The 23648-nt window shown below is 47.7% G+C and overlaps 1 long non-coding RNA gene and 1 other non-coding gene across 2 annotated transcripts; both read right to left on the bottom strand.

Moving 5' to 3' along the window:
• Positions 1–6127: 6127 nt before the first annotated feature.
• Positions 6128–10035, bottom strand: LOC114487148 (uncharacterized). Its single transcript, XR_003681913.2, has 3 exons — positions 8766–10035; positions 7260–7461; positions 6128–6676 (listed from the first exon to the last, which is right to left on the bottom strand). It is a non-coding gene; the product is annotated as an uncharacterized lncRNA (long non-coding RNA).
• Positions 10036–18112: 8077 nt separating this feature from the next.
• On the bottom strand, positions 18113–18185 carry TRNAA-UGC (transfer RNA alanine (anticodon UGC)). Its single transcript has one exon. It is a non-coding gene; the product is annotated as a tRNA-Ala (tRNA).
• Positions 18186–23648: the final 5463 nt, after the last annotated feature.

Raw genomic sequence — 23648 nt, 5'->3', positions numbered from 1 at the left:
TCAAGAAGCACTGGATATGAATAAACATGATGGGAATAACCACAGGGCCACCAGAGTACAGACCTCCGAGAAGGTGATTGGCAGGCTCAGGATTCATTCAATTCCCAGAGCAGAATACACAAGACTCAGCATCAACTCTATTCCACCGAGAAAAGCATATGCTTGGGGGGGTGGGGTGGGGCGGAGGGGCGCGGGGGACGCGGGTTGGGACTCAGAGACAGGACTCATGCATTTGTACATTTAATTCACATTTGGGTACCTACTATGTGCTAGTCCTTGGGAATAGAACAGAACATAAAAGAGTCTCTGCCTCTGAGCCCTGAATGAAGAAATGACTGTCTTATCCTGGGAGCGGCTGAGATGGGAGCCAGCCCCGTGCTCCACACTGAGGGGAAACCCTCGCCTTGCCCCACGTTTCCCAGAAAGTCCACCAAAGGGCCCTGTGTGAAGCGGACGTTCCCCATTCAAAGTGCGACTCTACCCCTCTCTGTTCCCCTTGACCTTGGAGAGGTGATGTCCTCAAGCAACCTCAGCAGAGCAGAAGCTCAAGTTCATGCCTATTAAGCAAGATTCAATAGAAGCATCATCTTTTTTCCATGTTAAAAATAGCTTCTTGTTTAAAGTAACTGTATGTGGGGAATGTTTAAAGTAAAAATGAACTTCACTACCTGGTCATTCTCAGAAAATCCTGGGATATGTTTATATGTTACCATTTGTAACAACATTGCCCAACGATTTTAAAACTGAAAACAGATTTCAGCTCAGCCACCTGGAAAGCTCAAGTGTATGCACAGCCCACAGTTATGTGGCCAAAGGAAACTCCCAGCTTCTTCAAAGCTGTGAACCAAATCGACACCACCGAGATTGCTGTGCCTTTTTATTTTTACAAAATCACTTAAATGAGAAGAAATCCTTGCATGTGAAAGTTCCGAAGCCCAAATCCCATAACTGCTTTCTGTTTTGTTACCAGGAACTGAATTAAGAAATCTGGTAAACTCAGTGTCTTCTTAAGAAGTCACACACATAGTGACACATCCGCCCAGCATAACTGGCAAAACATTCTACAAGGGAACGCCACAATTCCTTCCTTCTCCAAAAAGAAAGTTAAGGAACGGAGAAGGGAAAATATCAGCTTCAGATCACATGAACGTCTAAAGAGGGCCCACGTATGTCTCTTCTCCACTTTCCGTAAGACTTCTACACCCCCAGTTCAGATCAACAGGTAGGTTAAGAGCTGGAGGTGCCTTTAGCATCTCCAAAGCTTGTTTGTCTGTCTCTGGCACCGATATCTGCATCAGAAAATATCAGAACAGAGCCAGCACTGACGGTAAGGACTTTGACCTCCCAACAGGAATGAGCCCTAGAGGGGGTCGGTCGGGAGAAGGGTGAGAACTCAGTCATCACTATAGCTAATATTGTAATGCAATATTTAACAAACTGAAATTAATGCAATCAATGTATTACTGGTTTTTCTTTTTACCTCTAGTACCTACATTTGCTTGTGTCTCATAAAAGGCTATAGAATCGACCAGCCACAAGCCCGGGGCTCAGCTGTGAGCACCCATTGGGTAGAGCCTGGGGACGGCTGTGGGAAAGAGAGAGAAAGGGCCCAAGCACGCTCATGGCTTAGCAATGTTGGGCAAATAACAACCTTTTGCTGAGTAACATGGAAATAGATCTGAAACATATGGATTAAATTCCTCCCAAAATAAACACACTTTTTAAAGGAAAGGAAAAGTACTTAGCCACTATGTTTGAGGTTTTCCTGAACCCAAGCCTTTGGAAAATTAGCATATGAGTGAATTACTCAGGGGCTGTAACACAGTCAGCTTTGAAACAGGCTCGTCATAAACCACCAGTTTGTTTTTAAAACGAAAAAAATTTAACAGTTTGCCTATATCTGCTCCCCAGCTCAATCCTTTTGAGGTTCATTGTTGTTGTTCTTTACAGGAAGGAGAACAGTTTGGCATGCCCGCTGTCCCCTGGGAGGCTCTGGAGACCCAGCAATTTGGGGCACTCGAGGAGACCAAGCTGGGAATAACGGCCCACACCACTCAGCAAGGACAAGAGCCCTGGAAAGAAGGCGGGTGAGTGAGGCATTGGACTAAGAGCTAGACAGACACCCAAGATGTCATCCTGTACCAGCTCTGTACCCTTGGGCATCAGTGTCCTCATTGCCCACATGCAGGCACCACTGCCCCCTCAGGGGAGTGGAGGGAAGGAGGGCATGCAGTGTGGTGAGAGCCGGGCAGCAGCCTCTGCATCCAAGCGGACAGCTCAGGCTCATCACTGGCCACCCCTCAGACAGTCCTGTGGGACCTAGGGAACCAGTCTCTTTGGTCATCCGTCCCAGCCTAAGTCCCGCCCTAGGAAGCAAGGGGAAGCTGAACCCCCACGGTTTGGGAGTCAAGTCCATAGTTCCGGGTGTTCCAGTTTCCAAGCCAATGGGGGCTGATACCAAGACCTCTGGACACGAGGCCACCTGGATACAGAGGCTGCTGATCACCAGCTCTCCGGCCTTCCCTGACACTGCCCAGTTCCATGCGTCGTTGGTCTGGCAGCAGAACAAGCCCCAGACAACTACAGATGCCCGTCCTGGAGGGAACCCTCGTTTGCCCCTTCCCTCCATCAGGGCTCCTCACATACCCAGTGGAGCTCTCCAGACTGAACATGCCTTACTTTCATCACCTTAACTCAGTCATATGATGATGTTTTTGGAGCTGGCTCTGTGAACAGAGGGAGCTCTTCAGATCCCTTTCTAAGGACTGGGAGCACCCATCAGTGAGGGGTGGGGCTTTCTTTGGGCGTTGTCCCATTTGGAGTATCAATTTTCTCCTTTAAGAGAGCTTTGTAAGATGCCCACAGGAGCTCCAGCTCGAACTGAAACCTTCCGCCTCACCCCGGGCCAGGGGAACTTTTCCATTCTTATATTTCTGGCTTACAGTCCCTTTTCAAAACTCACTCTTGGCTACATCGATGAAAAGGGATGCAAGATCCTGGGTAGAATTTGTTGAGTCTTATACTCTAGAAGTATGCTGTTTTTTTCTTGCCAGCTTTTATAGCATCTGAAAAGCCTTGTAAGATAAGAAAAGATTGAGTAACAAAGTTGAAAATAAAAAGCCCATTTCTGCAAGAAGCTCACAGCTCCATTTTCCTCCTCCAGTGGTCCTCTACGGCTGGAGTTTTTTCAAACAGCACCTGCCACGTTTCCTTCCCCACCCATACCCCACATACCCCACATTTGTTAGAGTGTCACACAGGATAATTCTGGTTTCTTTTCATTGAAAATTGTTGACACAACAACCAGCAAGACATCTAGAATGTGAAGAAGACATAGCAAGACAAACCACGGTAAGACTGAGATAACACTCTTAATGTGACTGCCAAAAGCAAAAGGAAATGCTCCAGGACAGAGGTTTCCAAACTGTGTTCCTTGGAACCCATAGAGCTCCGTGGAATCCCTTGGGGACCTCAAGACAAAAACCAAACCCCTACTCCCAGCCGCAGCCACCTTTCCTCTGGTTTATACATTAGGATTTGGTAAGATTTTATGGAAAAAATATGGTTAAAGTCATTTTAAACCACTGGCCCAAGAAACAAAAGGCCCCAGAGACCTATAGCTGCCCGGAAGGACTCTCTCTTTGCTCAGGTGTGGCCCAAGGTCTGGGCAGTTGAGGTACAGAGCTTTGTGCAACTGAGGGGTTGCAAGAGGTGAAAGGTTTAAGCCTGTCTATGCTTCTGGATCTTTCCCCATGGCCCCCTCTCTGTGTAGAATGCCTTCTGAACTCCACTCCCCCCATTGGTTTCACCAGAAAAATCCCTGTAAACTCCTGCTAATCCTTCTAGACGCACCTCTTCTCATGCCCCTTCTCAGGGAAGCGTCCTGGGATGTCCCCTGGCTTTGCCTTCCCCCAGCAGGCCCCCTGCCCACTGCACCTCCTGACCCATCTGTCCTAGCCTCGGTCACACTGCATGGCAACTGCTGACATTGATGTCTGCTCCCCCCACGGGACTGTTAGCTCTGGAGGACAGAGACCATTTATTCAGCTCTGTCTCCCCAGCGGCTAACACAGGGCCTGCCCCGTAGAAGATGCTCAAAACCTTGTACTCGGTTTCTTCCCTGCTTCCAGATGCGGCAGTGGGTGACTGAACGCAACTGCACCCTTGCATCTTGGGCTGCAGGGGGCATCTCTGATCACCAGCTCATCCCCACAGGAAGGCTACAGGGAGGGCAGCTGAGGAAAATAATTGCGCCTTGAGTTTCATTTTCAGGTTCCAAAAAAAAAAAGAAGTTGTGATCTTTAGAGTCAAGTAAAGTTGTTTAAATGTAAACAGGCATTCTCAGTGTCTGGAACCAGAGTGAGATGAAATTCCCCAAGTGATCTCTTAATACCACCAAAATTACATTCAAATGCCTCTGCCAGGCAAAGATAAATTGCCATTTGCACAATGGTCTTGCACTTAAAAGTAACTCGGTCCAGAGAGCTTTGGAAAATTTATTATGACCAGGAAAAGGGGAAACTCAAAGGGGTTCAAGATATTTAGTCTACTGATAAGACAGCTTAGGAGTGACAATAATTATCTCCAAGAATTTGAAGGGTCATTAGAAGGTCATTAGGAGGACACAGGCCAGCTGGGCCCCATGTACTCGGACATCAGAAATGGACTTAAATTATACCAAAAAGAGTTGAGCTAGCATCACAGAAGGTCAGCAGTGATGTAAGCCCTGGCGACCCAAAGGGAGCTCCATGGACCAGCAGCCTCACCTGGGAGCTTGTGAGAAATGCAGATGCTCAGGCTCCACCCCAGATCTACCCGATCAGAACTTGCATTTTAACAAGCGCCCCTGTGATTTGTTTGCCTATGAAAATCTGAATAGTCCTGCCCACTGTACTCTCCTCAGTCCCATGGGCTGGGTCCATGCCTTATAGCCATAAAGTCTCAGGCCAACAGCATGAACTCCTGACCCCAGAAAAGGCCAAAGAGTGCAGCAGCTTCCTGGGAAAGTCTGCAGCCCTCCTGCCCCCTCCTCCAGTGATGTCTAGAAACAGGAGAGGCAAAAGTCTGGCACAGATACTTCACATGCCGGAAGGACCAGTTTCTAGACGTGCCTTCCCTGTAACACAAAATGCCTCGTGGCTAAGCTCTTTTATGGACAGCTGAGGGAAAGAAACACACAGGGTTTTCAAAAGCAGTTGTCTGGTCAAAGCACTTTAAACCCGAGTTCGATCTATCATGTGGCTGTCCTTGCAGAAGATTCAAAGATAATGCCTCAGCAATATCCCCATGCAAGGAGCCAGACTGTCCGGAGATAGAGAGAGGAAACCTGTTCTGGGTAAGCGCCAGTGGGGGAGGCCGGCTGCCTGTGCGCCCCACTCACCCTCCCCTACCGAAGGCTCCCACACCTGCGGGGGGTGGGAAGTGAAGGATGGATTCGGATGCCTGGAACCAAGCTGAGCCTAGAGAGGGGCCCTGGAAAATAACAGGGGCAGGGGAGAGCAGCAGCTCCTCTCCCTCCGGCTGGGGAAGTGTGTTTCCTGGCACCGAGGGAACTAAGCAGAAAGCAAATGTATATTTGATGACATTTCTCTGCGTGCAGCCTCTCTTCTGAAGAGCCAGGTTTGAACGAAGCCTCGCACCAAAGCAGACAGAGGAAAAAGAAGGAGAGGGAACCTACCAGAGAGACTAGGATGGCCCCTGGAAGTGCAGATAATGAGAGTCACTACGACAGGCACCAGAGTCCTATCCAATTTAACGAAATATCCACATGCCAGGCTTTTGGGAAAGGAGGCTCAGGGCCCAGCTGGCGAAACAATAAAAGGGAACTCAGTACTGAGAAGTCTCCCTCCAATCCATTACCATCCTAACCTCCTACTAACCTAACCAGATACGAGAGTAAGAACGCGATCCTTTCCTGTTCCCTGTTCAGAGGAAACTGAGTTGCCTCCACGTAATGATAAAAACCAAGCAAAAGGAGACAACCGATGCATTACTCGGAGGAGATGATCCATCTGGGTATCTGCCGTCGTGTGGAATGAGAGGTGTAGCCTAGATTGATCACGGATATAGGCTCTTGTGAATGCAACCCATAAACACAACTTTGTTCCTTTTAGGAACCCAACACACATGCTTGTATTTCTCTCTTGATTTATAACTACAAGTGCAAAAGGTTTTTATCCCGTCAAATTGTGCTCCTCTGTCAATACCACAGAAGGTACTAAAAGGGGGTCACTTAAGCGGCGGGCTTCAGAGGAGGCTGAGAGTAACTGAATTCACCCCTGTCACCCTGCCGGCCTTCCCCACTGAATGCCACCCTTGCCATTTGATCCGACCGTCCCAGCCACACAGACACTGCTGCAACAGGCAGAATGCCACAGGATCTGTGAAGAGCCCTTTTCTGATCCTCACGCCAGTCCCTCCCCTTTGGCCCCGATACTCCAAAAGTGTTCTGTAGTTCAATAGTTTTCCTACCAGAAAAGTCTTGTGTGCTGGAAACCGGAACTGCATGGGAGTCCAGAGACGAGAACCAGGACTTAAACGTCAGCCAGGGCCCACGTCCTGCTCCATTCACATTACCGGGTAGACAAAAGTCACAGAAAGATTCCCAGCATCCGTGGACTGCATCCTTCAGTTCCACTCCTTTCAGATGGAGGCAGCTAAGATGACTTCTGATCTACTAAGGAAAAAAAATATGGAAAATGTAAGAGCCCCAGAATGTGAAACTGGCAGAAACACACACACACAGACACGCACACATACACACATACATTTTGTGGGAAAAAAAAAAAATCTAACTGTAAGATTGGACCCACTACAACTCCATTATCCAAACTTCTGTGGTGTGTCACATATTAGGGATTTCTACCAGACAGACCCCCGAAGGTGGAGCTGGAGGAAATTTTCAAATCTATCTGAGAGCAAATAAGTGGAAATGCACCAGGCAGAGTGAGTGCATGTCTTGGTCAGGGTCTCACAGCCAAGCAAGGCTCAAGCACAGGGGAATGAGCTTCCTGCCTGGTAACGACCACTCGGGGGTTTCCTAGACCAGGTGCTGCCCTAGTGCAGCAACCCCTCACTTCATCCTGCAGGAATCCAGAAATGGGGCTGTGGAGGCCAATCTCCATCAATACCCAAGGGAACTTCACCTTCAAGAGGACAAAGAGACCCCTCGGAAGATCCTGCATTCTTTTGAGAGAAGAATCAGAAAGAATTGATCATTTCAACCAGAGGGCTGTGATAAGATTTTGAAAATTACTTACTTTATCTTTTCTCCAAGTGGCACAGGTGGGAAAAACAGGCAACTGATTTGTTTCATGCAAAAATTCTTCCAGTTCTCTTTGGTGAACAAGCTTTGTTTGTTTTGTTTTGTTTTGTTTGTTTCCACATTGTGATCAACTTCAGCACTTTCATCAATTCCATCAACAAGTTCTCGAACATGAATATAAAGTGGAGCTGGAGTGCCTATCAAACAATTACTAGGTTGTTAGGAAAGAGGATAGAGGGCTCGTAAACATAAGTCAAAAGCAGTGTACAACCGTCTTTAAAATATACCTATAATCGCTACCACTTTAAGAGATTTCTCTGTGCTCAGCACGAGTACAAGTGCTTTACACTGTGCTACTTAATTCTCACCAGCAACTCTGCAAGGTAGATTGTGTTGTCCCCAGTTTACAGATGGGGAAACAGACACAGAACTGAAGTGACTTTTGAAAAGTCACACATGCTGCTCCAAAAATAAATAAAGATGTTTAATTGTTTTTACTCTCCATGGGCCTTCGCCAGTCACAAACAGAAGCAGATCTTCTGGATTTCCTGCAATTTTAAAATGAAGGAAGATACATCTTCTGTATAGGTGAAAATGACAAAAAGAAGAGCCCCAGCCAACGTCATTTCTTATCAGAGAAGGGAGATGTTTAATTTACTCAGATTAACCCCTACAGGTTCTCTCCACCCTGTTTCTAAGCAACCAACTTGAAAAACCCTCTACTGGGCTAAAGAGGAACCAATGGAAGCTTCGTTATAAGTGTTATGGACCTGGGAGGAAATGATGAGGATCGGAAAACAGCATAGTTGCTTTTGCAAATGCATCCAAACTCATTCTCTATGTACGTGTTCTGTCTGATTCTTCTCCATCTGTCACTGTAACTGTGAAACTAATATCGCCTCCCAGTACCATATTTACTAAATAATTTAATGAAACGGAACATGACCCTATATCATGCGCAGAAAACAGTTTGAGGGAGGTCCCTAATTAGGTCTGGCATTATGTCACTGCCTCAGTCAAACGCTCAGGCAGGCGTCGCACAGTCGTAACACCCTGAAAAGCCAGAGAAGCCCACCAGCGGCAGCATCCCGGAGGTCCTGTACAGAGCTCAGCTGCAGGCTGATCTAGCAGCCGGCCACAAACCACGCAGGCTCCCTTTATCTTCCTTTTGAGTGGCTCACGTCGCCTTGGGACCGGACACCGAGGGCTCCCGCAGACTAGTGGTCCCTCTCCTCCTGCCCTGTGCCCCTACTCTGAGTCTGGGAGGAAAGCCGCACCACTTCCCCGGGAGACCCAGGGCCACAGACCGGGAGTGGAGGAAGCGGCTGGGAGCTGTCCATGGTGGCTCCACGCCTGGGCACGCAGAGCCGCCGGCTCGCGCCCCCGGGCGCGCCCGGGATAACGCTCCAGACCGCCGGAATGGAGAGAGAGACTCGCTCCCAGGCTGCAGCCAGGCACTGGCTCACACATCAAAAGGTTAGTTTAAAAAGGGAGTTCTCACCTGTGGGCAGCTTGGGCTGCATGAAGCAGGACTCAGGACCTCAAACCCGGCTCCTGGCGGCGCGCCGGGGACGGCAGTAGTGTTGGACCCCTGGGGAGCGGCGGCCGTCTCTGAGAACGCGGACAGCGAGTCTGCGGCGGAGGACCTCGGCGCCCTGAGCTCCTTTCTCAAGAGCACATGCGTCCGGCCGGGGCCATTCCAGAATATGTCTCTGGCGCTGGTTCCCAGAGCGGCGAGCTGGAGACCTGGCCACGGCCCTGGCCTGCGCTCCACCAGGTCCCTGACTTTCTTCCCAACCTAATATGACCTTTCTTGGAGCTGACGACCCTTGCCAGGGACCGCCGAACCCTCTTGCAGCGATGGCAGGTTGGGGATCTCAGCCTAAACAGCAGTAGGGGCCCTCGTGTCATCTAACATTCAATCGCCTCCACCCGTCGCGTGCCGGAGCGATGCTGGGTGCCTAGCGCCGTAGGGGAGTGCGCGACCGTATAGGCCAGCGGGGAGCGGAGGGGAAAACCAGAAGGAAGACCGTGCTGAAGGCCGAGCAGCAGGGCGCAGACCTGTTGCCAGATGCATGCCCGCTCATGCACAGTGTGAGCTGGCTCCTTGTGGGCTGGACTCCGCGACCTGACCCTCGGAGCAGTCCCTCCTCGGCAAGACACTGTTTGGGGCGCAAGGCCCCCCGAGACATTCAGAACGGGGAAACTCTAAGGAAAACCGGTATCTGCCCCCGGCTGGATGCGCTCCGGGGACACTGGAGCCCCTGACACCTGCTGCTTGCAAAGGCTCACACGATCTCAGAGAAATCCCACAGCGGACAGAGACAAGGACGTGTGCCCCTCAACAGACACGTGGACAGACAGACAGAGGCGGACCGCACAGCACTGAGTGGACAAACAGAAGCCAATGACGGGTAACGTTTTCCCTATCACTGGTGGAGGCGCCGAACCCCCAGTCTGCCCTCCCCTCTGAGGCTGGGCAGTACGCGCAGCCCTGGCGCGCCGAGCCCGGCCCTCTTACCTCCCGGTCGGTAGCCAAGACAGTGGCACGCCTCGCGGGCCAGAAGCGCAGCGGCCGGAGAGGTCGGTGGCACACTGACGGGCCCTGCGATCTCCCGGGACGTGGGCAAGCGGAGTGGTAGTTCGTCTGGGAAAGCGGGGTTCAGCCCCTGACCGCGCTCAGCTCCTCCGGCCCCGAGCGCCCCGCCGCCGACGCCCGCCGCGCCGCTTGCTCTCGCCAGGCTCAGCCGGGTTGCAACGCGCTGCGCTCGACCGCGCTCCCCGGCCGCCGGCCAGAGCGGCGGCTTTTATAGCGAGCTGCCGCTTCAGCCGGCCGCGCCGGGCTGACTCCTCCCCGGGGCCCCTGACGCCCGCGCGCCACCGACCCGCCCCCCGCTGAAGCTCCCCCCCTGCCTAAGTGGGGCGGGGGCCCCGCGCCCCGGCCGGACCCGGGCGGGCTCTGGCGGCCGCTCTGGGAGACGCAGACCCGAGCCTGCGGAACCCGGGCGCGCGGAGTCCAGCGGCAGCAGCCGGGTGAGGGCGCTGGAGCCCAGGACTCGGATGGAGCAGCCGCAGCGGGCCGCCCAGAGCCTGTTCTCCGAACTCAGAGGGCTTGGGGTCGCCGGTGCGCAGGGTTAAAACCCCACTCGCGTCCAGGGGTAGGAGAGGCTATGGAGGAGAAAGTCCCGCGTCTGGAGCAGAATCGCGGGGAGATAAGGTTCAAGGTTATTAAGCCTCAGAATCATTTTTTAGCTTAGGGTGTAATAGGGAAGGACAAATCTGACCCAATATTAGATCTGTTTCTTTTACTTTAACCTGTGTATTGTATTGCTTTTGCTTCGAGTTAACATTGTTGCCGGTAGCCTGAAATATACAGGATAGCCCGTGATGAACCTCTGACCTTTAAGAGTATGACCCTTTTTCATGCATAAAGAGATAGAAAGTTGCAGAACAGAGAATAACAGTTGTCTTGTTGGAGATTTACAGGAACATCGTGACCTGACCTAGGTGGACAGCTGCAGGAACAAAGGATTCCTACACCAAGAAGTTTGCAATAACCAACCACGCCCCTCCCTCACCTTGCCTTTTAAAATGCTTTGCTGAAACCCTTTGGGGAGTTCTGGGTTTGGGGGGGGCACAAGCCACCTGTCTCCTTTACATAGCCCTGCAGTAAACCCTTCTCTGCTCCAAATTCCCACATTTCGGTTTGTTTGGCCTCACTGTGCGTGGGGTACACGAGCTTGCATTTGGTAAGGAGACAGTGGCCTTAGAAAGAGATCCTGGTCTAGGACCTAGCATTCCCTCCGAGAGGAAAAGGCGTGGGGCCTTGGGTTGAAACCAGAGTCAGACACGCCAGGTATGTGACTGCCCACATGGATCTTAACCTCCCTGGGCATCAGTTTCCTCATCAGGAAAATGCGTTCTCTGATGCTTCCTTACTGACTGGTAGGATTTAAGTGAGGTCACAATAGTACAGGTACCTAGCACACAGCAGGTCTTCAGTATGTTAGAATCCTTCCCGTATGTGGGCGAGAGCTCTGTACCTCTCTAACTGGACAGACTGAGGACCTCAAGGGTCAGAGCAAGAAGGCATGACTGCTCTAGATATTCCCCTGCCCGGGGAAACAATACTAGTGGAAAGAGCCCATAGCAGGTCCCTGGGGCACGTGGAGTCTCCTCTCAACTCCGCCACTAACTCACTTTGTGATTTGGAGCCCTCTACTCTCCTTCTCGGTTTGTTGTATTCCCTCCCATTTTTTTGGAGCTTACAACTCAGTTCCTCACCTGTTTAACTGGAGTCCTCCTAGGAGATATATTCCTTTCTCCCTTCCAGCCAGTGCCATGTGAGAACCGACCCGGCAGGGACAGTCCTCATTCTAGGCAGCACACACCGCTTTGTGAATCTATGTCTGGGCTTTGGGGCCATAGTCAGACAGAAGCTGCTGGAGTCTGTGTCCATGTTCTCTGCACTGGGACAGAAGCCTTGATTACCTGGCTAAGCTAGGGAAGCAATGCATTCTCTCTCCAGGCCTTTCTCAGAAAGCTGATCTTGACCGTCACTAGGTCTCTTATCGGGATTCTCTTTCTTGACTTTCTTGACTTCTCGGGAGGTAATGAGCTGGGTCCTATGGTAGGTTTCACTCCCCAGCCTTTCCTTTCCAGCAAATTGAGAAGGAACCCACCCAAGTGCCCCATGCCATACCCTAATTCCTGATTTCTTTCTTAAGAGGACCCCCCAGATTCCAGGACCCACAAGCATTTGGAGGATGCTGAGTATTTGGTACAGGTGGAGAAGGGTCAGCCTTGAATTAGCCTTGCTTAGAGCAATGAGAGGGATAGGTGGGATTCTTCTCTCTCCCATCAGGAGAGAGTAGATTTGGGCCTACAGGGAATGAGGTCTCTGGAAAGAAGCCTGCACCACAGGCGTCTGAGAGATGAAATAGTAAAGAAGGATTCTTGTCTGCTGATGGGCTCTGAGAAGTGCTTAGTCATGTTTTCTCAAAGCACAGAAATGCCCAGCACATTCCTCGGTGTCCAGCTTTCTTTATCATAGACCAGTGCCCCAGGGAAAAGAGCAATGCTGATGAATTACAAACAGGCTCTGCTTGTCTAAAAACAGATTCTTCAGGCAAAGCTCCATTCAGCACTTCCACTCATCACTCAGTGATGGACGGGGGTATGTGGGTAGTTCTTTTCTTGTTTTTTTATAAATTTATTTATTTATTTATTTATTTACGGCTGCGCTGGGTCTTCGGTGCTGCGCACAGGCTCTCTCCAGTTGCGGCGACTGGGGGCCGCTCCTCGCCACGGCGCGCGGGCCTCCCATCGCGGTGGCCTCTCCCGCTGTGGAGCACGGGCTCCAGGCGCACGGGCCTCAGCCATCATGGCATGCAGGCTCAGTAGTTGTGGCACGCGGTCTCAGCAGCTGTGGCGCACGGGCCCAGCCGCTCCGCAGCATGTGGGACCCTCCCGGACCAGGGCCCGAACCCGCGTCCCCCGTGTCGGCAGGCGGATTCCCAACCACTGTGCCACCAGGGAAGCCCAGTAGTTCTTTTTTTGGATGCATGTTGGCAACATGACTCTGGCATAATTACTACCCATACTTTCCTCACGCCAAGTCTTGCTCTTATACATGCAGACACCGGAGCTGGTCAAGAAAGGCTGCATTGGGTTTTCTGGTTTTGGGCAGAATCTCCAGATAGAGAGGAAATATTCTTAAATGGTGTGATACCACCCAGAAAGCCTGCCCTTTTCCTCCATGTGAATTTGCCTCCAGCCTGTCTTCCTCAGGTGAGCTGCTGGCCCCCTCAATCACATTCTTGTAGTAGAATGGCCTACCTGCTCGCTGCTCCCATAAGCTGCCCAAGTGTGGTGTTTTCAGTCGGCTGGCAGGATTCAAGTCTGTCACTTGGAGCAAGAGTCACCGCAAGAGTCACTCTACCCTCTGGCCAGCAAAGCCAGCCCCCTACCCCTATAGCAGCCTGCCCGCGTGATGTTTAAAAGCTGGCCACAACTGTGGCTTCATCCTTCAAGCCCCAGACTTGGTTTTCCCAGGCAAACAGCAGGCAAACCTGGGGCAAGGGGGGGCATGGAAAGTTGGGAAGCAGCTGGGGTAAGGAGCGAGTGGCTGTTTGGCTTTAAGGCTTCCAGCCGACCCCACAAAAAAATAAAACCTCAGGGATGCCTATCCTAATAGCAGCTTGCAAATAATGGGCATATTTCAATTCCACCAACAGGGGTCGCCCTTGGACACCAAGCCTCAAGCTGGCATCCGAAAAGGGAAATTCCCAGCCATGGTCCCTGGGGCCAGATTTCCAAGACTCGTTAACTACCCAGTTCCTGTTTTGTTGGATGCAGATGAGGTTGCCCAGCTGAGGAGAGACAAGTCCTCAGTTTTTCTGGTGACTGGAGGTCTGCACTGGAATTTGGGATGGGAAGTCTTAGAACGCTGGCCAGCCACTTAGGAGCTCTGAAAATAGATTTCTACATCTTTCTCTGCAGTGTCCTCATTACCATACAGAAAGAACATTCTTTCCTGTGTTTTTTCTGTCTAAAATACATGTAAACTTCTGTGCCTGTACATAATGTTTTCATATCACTTTGTTCTTTTTCCTAAATGCAAAACTCATACGTGTTCTTTGCAAAAACAAAACAAACTTTGAAAATTCAGAAAATGAACGGAGAAATCAACTAACTGCAAACATAATGTATGTACATTACAAAAAGCTCAGAAAATATAGAAAAGCACAAAGGAAAAATATCACTTCTACTCAAGATCATCTCTGTTAACTCATAGTGTATAACCAAGTATTTTTCCATGTATAAATTACATATACAGATGCACAAATATGTACATGTATGTAAGTATTCCATAAGTAGTTCAATGTTTAGCTCAAAATCCTTCTCTTCCACCAGCTCACACATTTTGGGAGAGCAGGGGCAGAGTCTCCCAAGTTCACCCCTTTACCTACAGTAGCACCTATAATGTCCAACAGAGAGTTGGTGTGTAGGAAGCATTTACGTGATAAATAAATGAATACACAGATAGAGCATTTTTTTTGGCTGCACCGCATGTCTTGCAGGATCTTAATTCCCCGACCAGGGATTGAACCCGGGTCAGAGCAGTGGAAGAGCCGAGTCCTAACCATTGGACCACCAGGGAATTCCCCAGATGAGCATTTTTAATTAAAATGATATATTTATACATGCAGTTCATGGAAAAAGAGACCTAAATAGTTCATAAACATTTGAAAAGAGGCGCAACTTTGCCCATAAACAAAGAAATGCAAACTAATGCTACACTGAAATCCCTATCAGATTGGCAAAAATCCAAACATTTGCTGATACCCTTTGTTAGGGGATGGCGTGAGGTTGGAGAACAGAGCCTTGCCTCATACCTTGCTGGTGAAATTTCCATTTGGTACAACCTCTGAGGGCAGTCTGCAAAGCCTTTTGAGAATGTACATAATATTTGACTCAGCAGTTCCACTTACAGGAATTTATCCTATAGACAGTGTTGCACCATGTGTGAAATGACATGTGCTGGGTTATACACTGCAGCCCTATTTGTAATCACAAAAAATTAGAAACAGCCTAAATGCCTATTGGTAGGGCTAACTAACGTATGTTACATTCACATAATAGAATACTACGCAGCTATTTTTTTTAAAGAATAAGGATCAGGTTTATGTATTAAAATGAAAAATCAAAGTGTAAATCAATGTATACAGCAAGCTACCGTTTGTCCAAAAGGGGAAAGGAAAAAGGATGTATATTTGCATTTACTTATAGATGCATAAGAAATCATCTAGAATGCTATACAAGAAACCAATAACATGATTTCCTGTCTGTTGCTGGTGATGGTTTTGGTGGGGCTGTAGGATGATGGAATAGACAGGAATAAGAAATAGACTTTTCCTTGTGTATGTTTTTGTGCTTTTTCATTTTTGAACCAAGTAAATGTGCTACCTAGGAAAAAAGTGAATAAATTTTTAAATGGCAAAAAAATTATGCCATATATAATAATAAGCCTTTTTTCACTTAATAATATACCATAAACATTTCCCCAAGTCTTAAGTCTCCTTCAACATTATCTTTAAATGGTATACTATTTCCTAATATGGACATAATTTATATAATCAATCCCCTAATACTGGTTTCAGTATTCTAAATAAGGCTATGATTTTGAACACCTTTGCACTTCTCTCTCGTTTCTTCTGGATAAACTTAAGTTTGCATCAGCTTATTTATTTATGTATTTATTTGTTTTATTTTTGGCTGCGTTGGGTCTTCGTTGCTGCATGTGGGCTTTCTCTAGTTGTGGCGAGCAGGGGCTACTCTTTGCTGCGGAGCACAGACTTCTCATTGCGGTGGCTTCTCATGTTGCGGAGCACGGGCTCTAGGTGCATGGACTTCAGTAGTTGCAGCATGTGGGCTCAGTAGTTGTGGCTCACCGGCTTAGTTTCTCTGCAGCATTTGGGATCTTCCCGGACCAGGGCTTAAACTATATTTATACATGCAGTTCATGGAAAAAGAGACCTAAATAGTTCATAAACATTTGAAAAGAGGCGCAACTTTGCCCATAAACAAAGAAATGCAAACTAATGCTACACTGAAATCCCTATCAGATTGGCAAAAATCCAAACATTTGCTGATACCCTTTGTTAGGGGATGGCGTGAGGTTGGAGAACAGAGCCTTGCCTCATACCTTGCTGGTGAAATTTCCATTTGGTACAACCTCTGAGGGCAGTCTGCAAAGCCTTTTGAGAATGTACATAATATTTGACTCAGCAGTTCCACTTACAGGAATTTATCCTATAGACAGTGTTGCACCATGTGTGAAATGACATGTGCTGGGTTATACACTGCAGCCCTATTTGTAATCACAAAAAATTAGAAACAGCCTAAATGCCTATTGGTAGGGCTAACTAACGTATGTTACATTCACATAATAGAATACTACGCAGCTATTTTTTTTAAAGAATAAGGATCAGGTTTATGTATTAAAATGAAAAATCAAAGTGTAAATCAATGTATACAGCAAGCTACCGTTTGTCCAAAAGGGGAAAGGAAAAAGGATGTATATTTGCATTTACTTATAGATGCATAAGAAATCATCTAGAATGCTATACAAGAAACCAATAACATGATTTCCTGTCTGTTGCTGGTGATGGTTTTGGTGGGGCTGTAGGATGATGGAATAGACAGGAATAAGAAATAGACTTTTCCTTGTGTATGTTTTTGTGCTTTTTCATTTTTGAACCAAGTAAATGTGCTACCTAGGAAAAAAGTGAATAAATTTTTAAATGGCAAAAAAATTATGCCATATATAATAATAAGCCTTTTTTCACTTAATAATATACCATAAACATTTCCCCAAGTCTTAAGTCTCCTTCAACATTATCTTTAAATGGTATACTATTTCCTAATATGGACATAATTTATATAATCAATCCCCTAATACTGGTTTCAGTATTCTAAATAAGGCTATGATTTTGAACACCTTTGCACTTCTCTCTCGTTTCTTCTGGATAAACTTAAGTTTGCATCACCTTATTTATTTATGTATTTATTTGTTTTATTTTTGGCTGCGTTGGGTCTTCGTTGCTGCATGTGGGCTTTCTCTAGTTGTGGCGAGCAGGGGCTACTCTTTGCTGCGGAGCACAGACTTCTCATTGCGGTGGCTTCTCATGTTGCGGAGCACGGGCTCTAGGTGCATGGACTTCAGTAGTTGCAGCATGTGGGCTCAGTAGTTGTGGCTCACCGGCTTAGTTTCTCTGCAGCATTTGGGATCTTCCCGGACCAGGGCTTAAACCTGTGTCCCCTGCATTGGCAGGCAGATTCTTAACCACTGGGCCACCAGGGAAGTTCCTGCAACAACTTAAAGCCAACTTACCCTCTAGAAAAGTTAGACCGGTCTCCATTCCAACAATCCACACATGAGTGGGCCTCTTTCCCTGAATCCTCTTTAATACCTGGTATTCTTTTTTTTTTTTTAACCCATTGCCAACGTAGTAGAAAAATATTATATTTCATTGTACTTTTAGTTTTCATTGCTTTTAGTTAAACACTTTGATGTGAGCATTTCTAGTTCTTCCTTTGGAAGTTGCCTGCTCCGGAAGAGAATATATCACGGGCTGATCACACCAAGCATTTGTGAGCTTAGTAGATGTTACTGAAGAATTGCTGCAGTGAGGGCTCTAAACTGCCTTGATATTAGATAGCGTTCTGGCAGGTCACAGAAGAATTGCTCGTTTCTCCAAAGATACACAACTGGCCAACAAGCACATGCAGAGATGCTCAACATCACTAATCATTAGGGAAATACAAATCAAAACCTCAATGAAATATTCCTTCACACCCATTAGGATAGCCACTATAAACAGAACAAAACAAAATTAGAAAATCACAAGTGTTAGTGAGGCTGTGGAGAGATTATACACTATTGGTGAGAATGTAAAATGATGTAAGCACCATGGAAAACAATATGGCATTTGTGAAAAAATTAAAAATAGAACTACGATCTGATCCATCAATCCCACTTCTGGGTCTATAGCCAAAGGAATTGAAAGCAGGGTACTGAAGAGATATTTGTACACTCATATTGATTGCAGCATTATTCACAATAGCCAGAAGGTCCCAAGTGTCCATCAGCTGATGAGGAGACAAACAAAATGTGGTATATCCATACAACAGAATATTATTCAGCCTTAAAAAAGGGATGAAATCCTGACTTGGATGAAACTTGAGGACATTATGCTAAAAGAAATAAGCCAGTCACAAAAAGACAGATACTATATGCCTCCTTTTGGGGGGGTGGGCTATGCCACATGGCTTGCAGGATCTTAGTTCCCTAACCAGGGATCGAACCCAGGCCCCCTGCAGTGCAAGTACAGAGTCCTAACCACTGGACCGCCAGGGAAGTCCCTATACGCCTCCTCTTTAATGAAGTACGTAGTCAAATTCATAGCATAGAAAGTAGAATGGTGGTTGCTAGGGGCTGGGGGGACAGGGAGCCGTCGTTGAACAGAGGTAGAGTTTCCTTTTTGCAAGATGAAAAAGTTCTGGATATTGGTTAAACAGCAGTGTGAATATACTCTGAACACTACTAAACTGTACACTTTAAAGTGGTTAAGATGGTAAATTTTACCACAATTGGCCTCTCCCGTTGCGGAGCACAGGCTCCGGACGCGCAGGCTCAGCGGCCATGGCTCACGGGCCCAGCCGCTCCGCGGCATGTGCGATCCTCCCAGACCGGGGCGCGAACCCGGTTCCCCTGCACTGGCAGGCGGACGCGCAACCACTGCGCCACCAGGGAAGCCCCACAATTTTTTTAAAAAAGAAGCATTACAAAGGAATTATGACTAGGGTTTTCCTTCCAACATGGATGTCAAAACATGATCCTTCTCTACTCAAAACCCTCCAATTTACTTCTCACTCGGAGAAAAATCTGGAGAAGTGATGGGCAAGGGCTCACCTGCTGCCACTCCAACCACAGTCACTAGACATCTTGCTTGCTTGACTCTAGCCCCCTTTGGCATCTTGCTGCTTCCTCAACACATTAAATATATCCCAGCCTGAGGCCCTTTGTGTTGACACTTGCTGTTTCTTCTGTCTGAAACGATGCCTCTTCAGCTATCTGCATGACCCCATCCCTGACCTTATTCACGTCTCTGCTCAAAAATCACACACTCAGAAAGGTCTTTCCCATCTTTCCTATAAACATAGTCTCCATCACCATCACTCTCTAGCCCATCCCCTTACCCTGATTTATCTTCCTTTTATTTTTTTTCTTTTATTCGTTGTTTATTACCTATTGTCCCAATACCACTGGAGTGTAAATGACAGTGGATCAGAAATATAGTCGATTATAGGACCTTCCTTGTGATGCCGTGGTTAAGAATTCGCCTGCCAATGCAGGGGACACGGGTCCGAGCCCTGGTCCGGGAAGATCCCACATGCCGTGGAGCAGCTCAGCCTGTGAGCCACAACTACTGAGCCTGTGCTCTAGACCCCGTGAGCCACAACTACTGAGCCCGCGCACAGCAACTGGTGGAGCCCGCGCGCCTAGAGCCCGTGCTCCGCAACAAGAGAAGCCACCGCAATGAGAAGCCCGCACGCTCGCCGCAACTAGAGAAAGCCCGCGCGCAGCAACGAAGATCCAGTGCAGCCAAAAATAAATAAAAGAAATAATTTATTTTAAAAAAAGACTCAAATGTTGCTGCCATTGGGATACTTTTTCTGCTCTCCCCCATCCTGAGTTCTCATGGAAGCTTGTAGAGAATTCTGTTGTAAAATCACGGCACTGTGTGTATTTGCGCCCCTCTCTTCCTCCTCCTCCCCACCTCCGGCTGTGAGCTTTGTGGCACAGAGATGCATCTTACCCATCTCTCTGTCCCCAGCCTAGCACGAGAGACTGAGTAGATGCTCAGTAGATGCATTAATGGATAAATAACATTTCTCCACTGAGATTTATACTGTACTCTCAACGAGAAACTTCTGGCATGGGAAATAAATACATATGAGCGAAATGGTATTTAAATACTCCATGAAATTCCTAGACAGCCAAGAGGAAGGTTTGTTGGGTTTTTTTTTTGCGGTACGCAGGCCTCTCACTGTTGTGGCCTCTCCCGTTGCGGAGCACAGGCTCCGGACGCGCAGGCTCAGCGGCCATGGCTTACGGGCCCAGCCGCTCCGCTGTACATGGGATCCTCCCAGACCGGGGCACGAACCCGCGTCCCCTGCATCGGCAGGTGGACTCTCAACCACTGCGCCACCAGGGAAGCCCCTTGTTTTGTTTTTACTGCTAATACCCTTAGCCAGAACCTAGATACCTCATGGTTTCAGTGGCAACATAATAAACACATTTGATATTTTTTTGTAATGCCATGAAATGTTCTTTCCAAAAGTATAGAAAGTACAGCAGTGTGGGAATGAACTGTATTTGAACTGCCACTAATGTATAAAGTAGATAACTAATGAGAACTTACTGTGTAGCACAGGGAACTCTACTCAGTGCTCTGTGGTGACCTAAATGGGAAGGAAATCCAAAAAAGAGGGGATATATGTATATGTATAGCTGATTCACTTTGCTGTACAGCAGAAACTAACAGAACATTGTAAAGCAACTATACTCCAATAAAAGTTTTTTTAAAGTTAAAAAAATAATATTATATAATTGCTCTTAAGCTTGCATTAATAAAATAACAGATTTTCTTGAAAAATAAATAAATAAACTGCCACTAAATCAATTGTTCTTGGGCATTTCCCTTTACCTAGATCACCTCTTGTACAAAAAAAGAAGGGGTGGTTTTGGTGTATGTGTCATAAAAATGTGACTGCCTCTCCATGTCACCACTTCTTTAATCAGTACTGCCTCACACCTGGCCCACTTTATGCATTTACGATGCCCTCTTCCCCCGTAGGTGTCAGCGGCTGTCATCTCCGACTAAATCCAATTTTCTGCATGGGGTGTTGAAGGAAGAGGCCTTTATTCTATATCTGAAGCAAAAAGCTGGATTCATCGTTTGCGAGGCAGTAAACACGCGGATCTCCTGTAGAGTATTTGGGAAGTGTGGGGCTGGGGATTAGTAGACTCTTAACAGTGGGAGTATTCAGGCATTAAGTGACCTTTAGCAAAGGCAGCTTGGTCACTGGAGCCAGGCTGTTGCTGATTGGCTGGCCCTCATAAGCACGTGCACTGACCAGAGGAAGCTGTCCTTGATGAATTGGGACAGACTGCAAACCTGTGTTCCTGGTTACTTACTTGTTCCAGTGGCCAAAGAACACTGAGTCTTTTCTTGAACGGGAGGATAGGAACTATTCTCGGTAGGATCCCTTTTTTATTTAAATGTCAAATAATCCAGCTCAGAGACTTTCAAACTTTAACATGAATCAAATCAGATCAGCCGGAGGGCTTGTTCGAGCAGACTATTGGGCCCCTCTCCTGCAGAGTTTCTGATTAGGTAGGTCTGGGATGGGAGCCAAGAATCTGTACTTCTACTGAGTTCCCAGGTGACGGTGATGCTCCTTGCTGGTCCAGGGACCACACTTTGAGAACTACTGGTCCAGCATCATAGGTGTTGTAGTTAATTATTTGCTGTTAAGAAAATATTTAGGGAATTCCCTGATGATCCAGTGGTTAGGGCTCCGTGCTTCCAATGCTGGGGGCCTGGGTTCAATCCCTGGTCGAAGAACTAAGATCCTGCACGTTGTGCAGTGTGGCCAGAAAAAAATAAATAAATTATATATATATATATTATATATATATATGTTTAACACAATAAGTTACTGATGAGTCTAAGAATTCTGTAAATGATTTTGTAAAATGGTTATTAATCACAGCCACATCTATATACATTTGAAAAATAATGGTAAATATATAGGAGAAAGATAATACTCCTTCTAAAGTTAATGACTAGAAAATATGAATTCTAGGACATATTGTAGTAATTCTGTCCTGTCCCTCCCCTCCTCTTCCTTTCCCAACTTCCCCGTCAGAATGTGTGACCCATCCCGTCCTGGGGAATCCTAGACCAGGTACTTCCCAAGGAACCTCCCAAGTTTGTGATTCTATGTTTGTGGCAGATTGTGGTTTAACACATGAACTTCTGGTCAGGGTATGAGCCATGTTAGTAAAGTGATGTAAATTGAAAATACAGGAGGCAAGGAAGTTTACAAGACAATTGGGAGAAGAAGAAGGAGGGGGAGGGGAGGGGGAGGGGGGAGGGGGAGGGGAGGGGGAGGGGAGGGGGAAGAAGAAGAAGAAAGAAAGAGAGAGAGAGGCTGGCTGACTTTAGAAATTCCCCCAACCCCAAGGGATACTAGGACACACAAAAGCCATGGCTCTGCATGATACGGTGCCGGGAGTGAATGCTGCCATTTTCCCATATCTTCCCAAGAGGCTTTTACTAATGGGTTCATTGGAAATTTCTTTCAGTAGAGACCACAATGTTCTATTTCTACAGGTGGTAATAGCTAGTATTTTTTTTTTTTTTTTTTGTGGTACGTGGGCCTCTCACTGCTGTGGCCTCTCCCGTTGCGGAGCATAGGCTCCGGACGCGCAGGCTCAGCGGCCATGGCTCACGGGCCCAGCCACTCCGCGGCATGTGGGATCTTCCCGGACCGGGGCACGAACCAGTGTCCCCTGCATCGGCAGGCGGATTCTCAACCACTGCGCCACCAGGGAAGCCCAATAGCTAGTATTTTTATTGAGAGCTCAGTATGTTCTAGGCTCATACAATCCTCAGCTGAGTATTATGAGGTAAGTACTAAGTCACCCTATTTTACAGGTGAGGAAACTGAGCCACAGGTGAGGAAACTGAGACACAGAGAGGTCACATTGCGTCCCTGTGACACACAGGGAGTAGCCAGTGGAGCTGAGATTCAAGCGCAGGCAGAGAGACTCCCCAGATGCATGTTGAACCGCTGGGTCATAATCCTCTCAAAAGCCTAAAGATTCAATCCCCTTAATCACTTTCTCGGCTTGTTTGTTGTTTCCTTTAGAACACATTATGATTTGATTTTTTCATTTGTTCACCTGTTATTGTCTGTTTCTCCTCCTAGCATATAAGCTGAAAGAGGATAGGGGCTTTGTTCACTGCTGCATCCCCAGAACCAAGTGTTTGGGCTCATAAACATTTGTGGAAGGAAGGAAGGGAGGGAGGGAGGGAGGGAGGAATTCTGAGTATCAGTCAGCTTGATAGATGAGGTCTGATTAAAAGAACATCTATGGGCTTCCCTGGTGGTGCAGTGGTTGAGAGTCCGCCTGCCGATGCAGGGGACACGGGTTCATGCCCTGGTCTGGGAGGATCCCACATGCCGCGGAGCGGCTGGGCCCGTGAGCCATGGTCTCTGAGCTTGCGGGTCCGGAGTCTGTGCTCCACATCCGGGAGAGGCCACAACAGCGAGAGGCCCGCATACCGCAAAAAAAGAAAAAAAAAAAAGAATGCCTGTTATATTTTGTTTTTTTCTATCGACCACTAATTATTCACCGAACGGTCTTGTTTTTAAAGAAAAGCCCACCTGTGTCTTGCGCTGAAAAGAACAGAGGTCATCTTTAAGGTGACAGCAGGCAGTGCAGAGGGCAAAGCACTGCCCAGCTACATCCATCTGCCCTTTATGTACATCTTCCCTTAGGTTACACTGAGACCCTGAAGGTACTGGCATGGCTCCGTATTGGAAGTCCCAAGCTTCCTTCTAGTATGTCACCTGGGTCATCTCTGGTGCGTGGGATTAGTAAAGTAGGAAAGAGGAGGCAAAGAGGAGGCCTCTCATCTTTTTACTTTAAATATTCCTATATTGTTTGAATTCCACCGCCCCCCCCATGAGCATGTGTTATTTCTGAAATGAAACACAAGCAATAAACAATATAAAAAGAAGAATT

This window comes from Physeter macrocephalus, chromosome 11 (assembly GCF_002837175.3).
Source record: "Physeter macrocephalus isolate SW-GA chromosome 11, ASM283717v5, whole genome shotgun sequence".
Taxonomy (NCBI): domain Eukaryota; kingdom Metazoa; phylum Chordata; class Mammalia; order Artiodactyla; family Physeteridae; genus Physeter; species Physeter macrocephalus.
The sequence above is the reverse complement of the archived record's forward strand: the minus strand, read 5'-3'. Positions and strand labels throughout refer to the sequence as shown.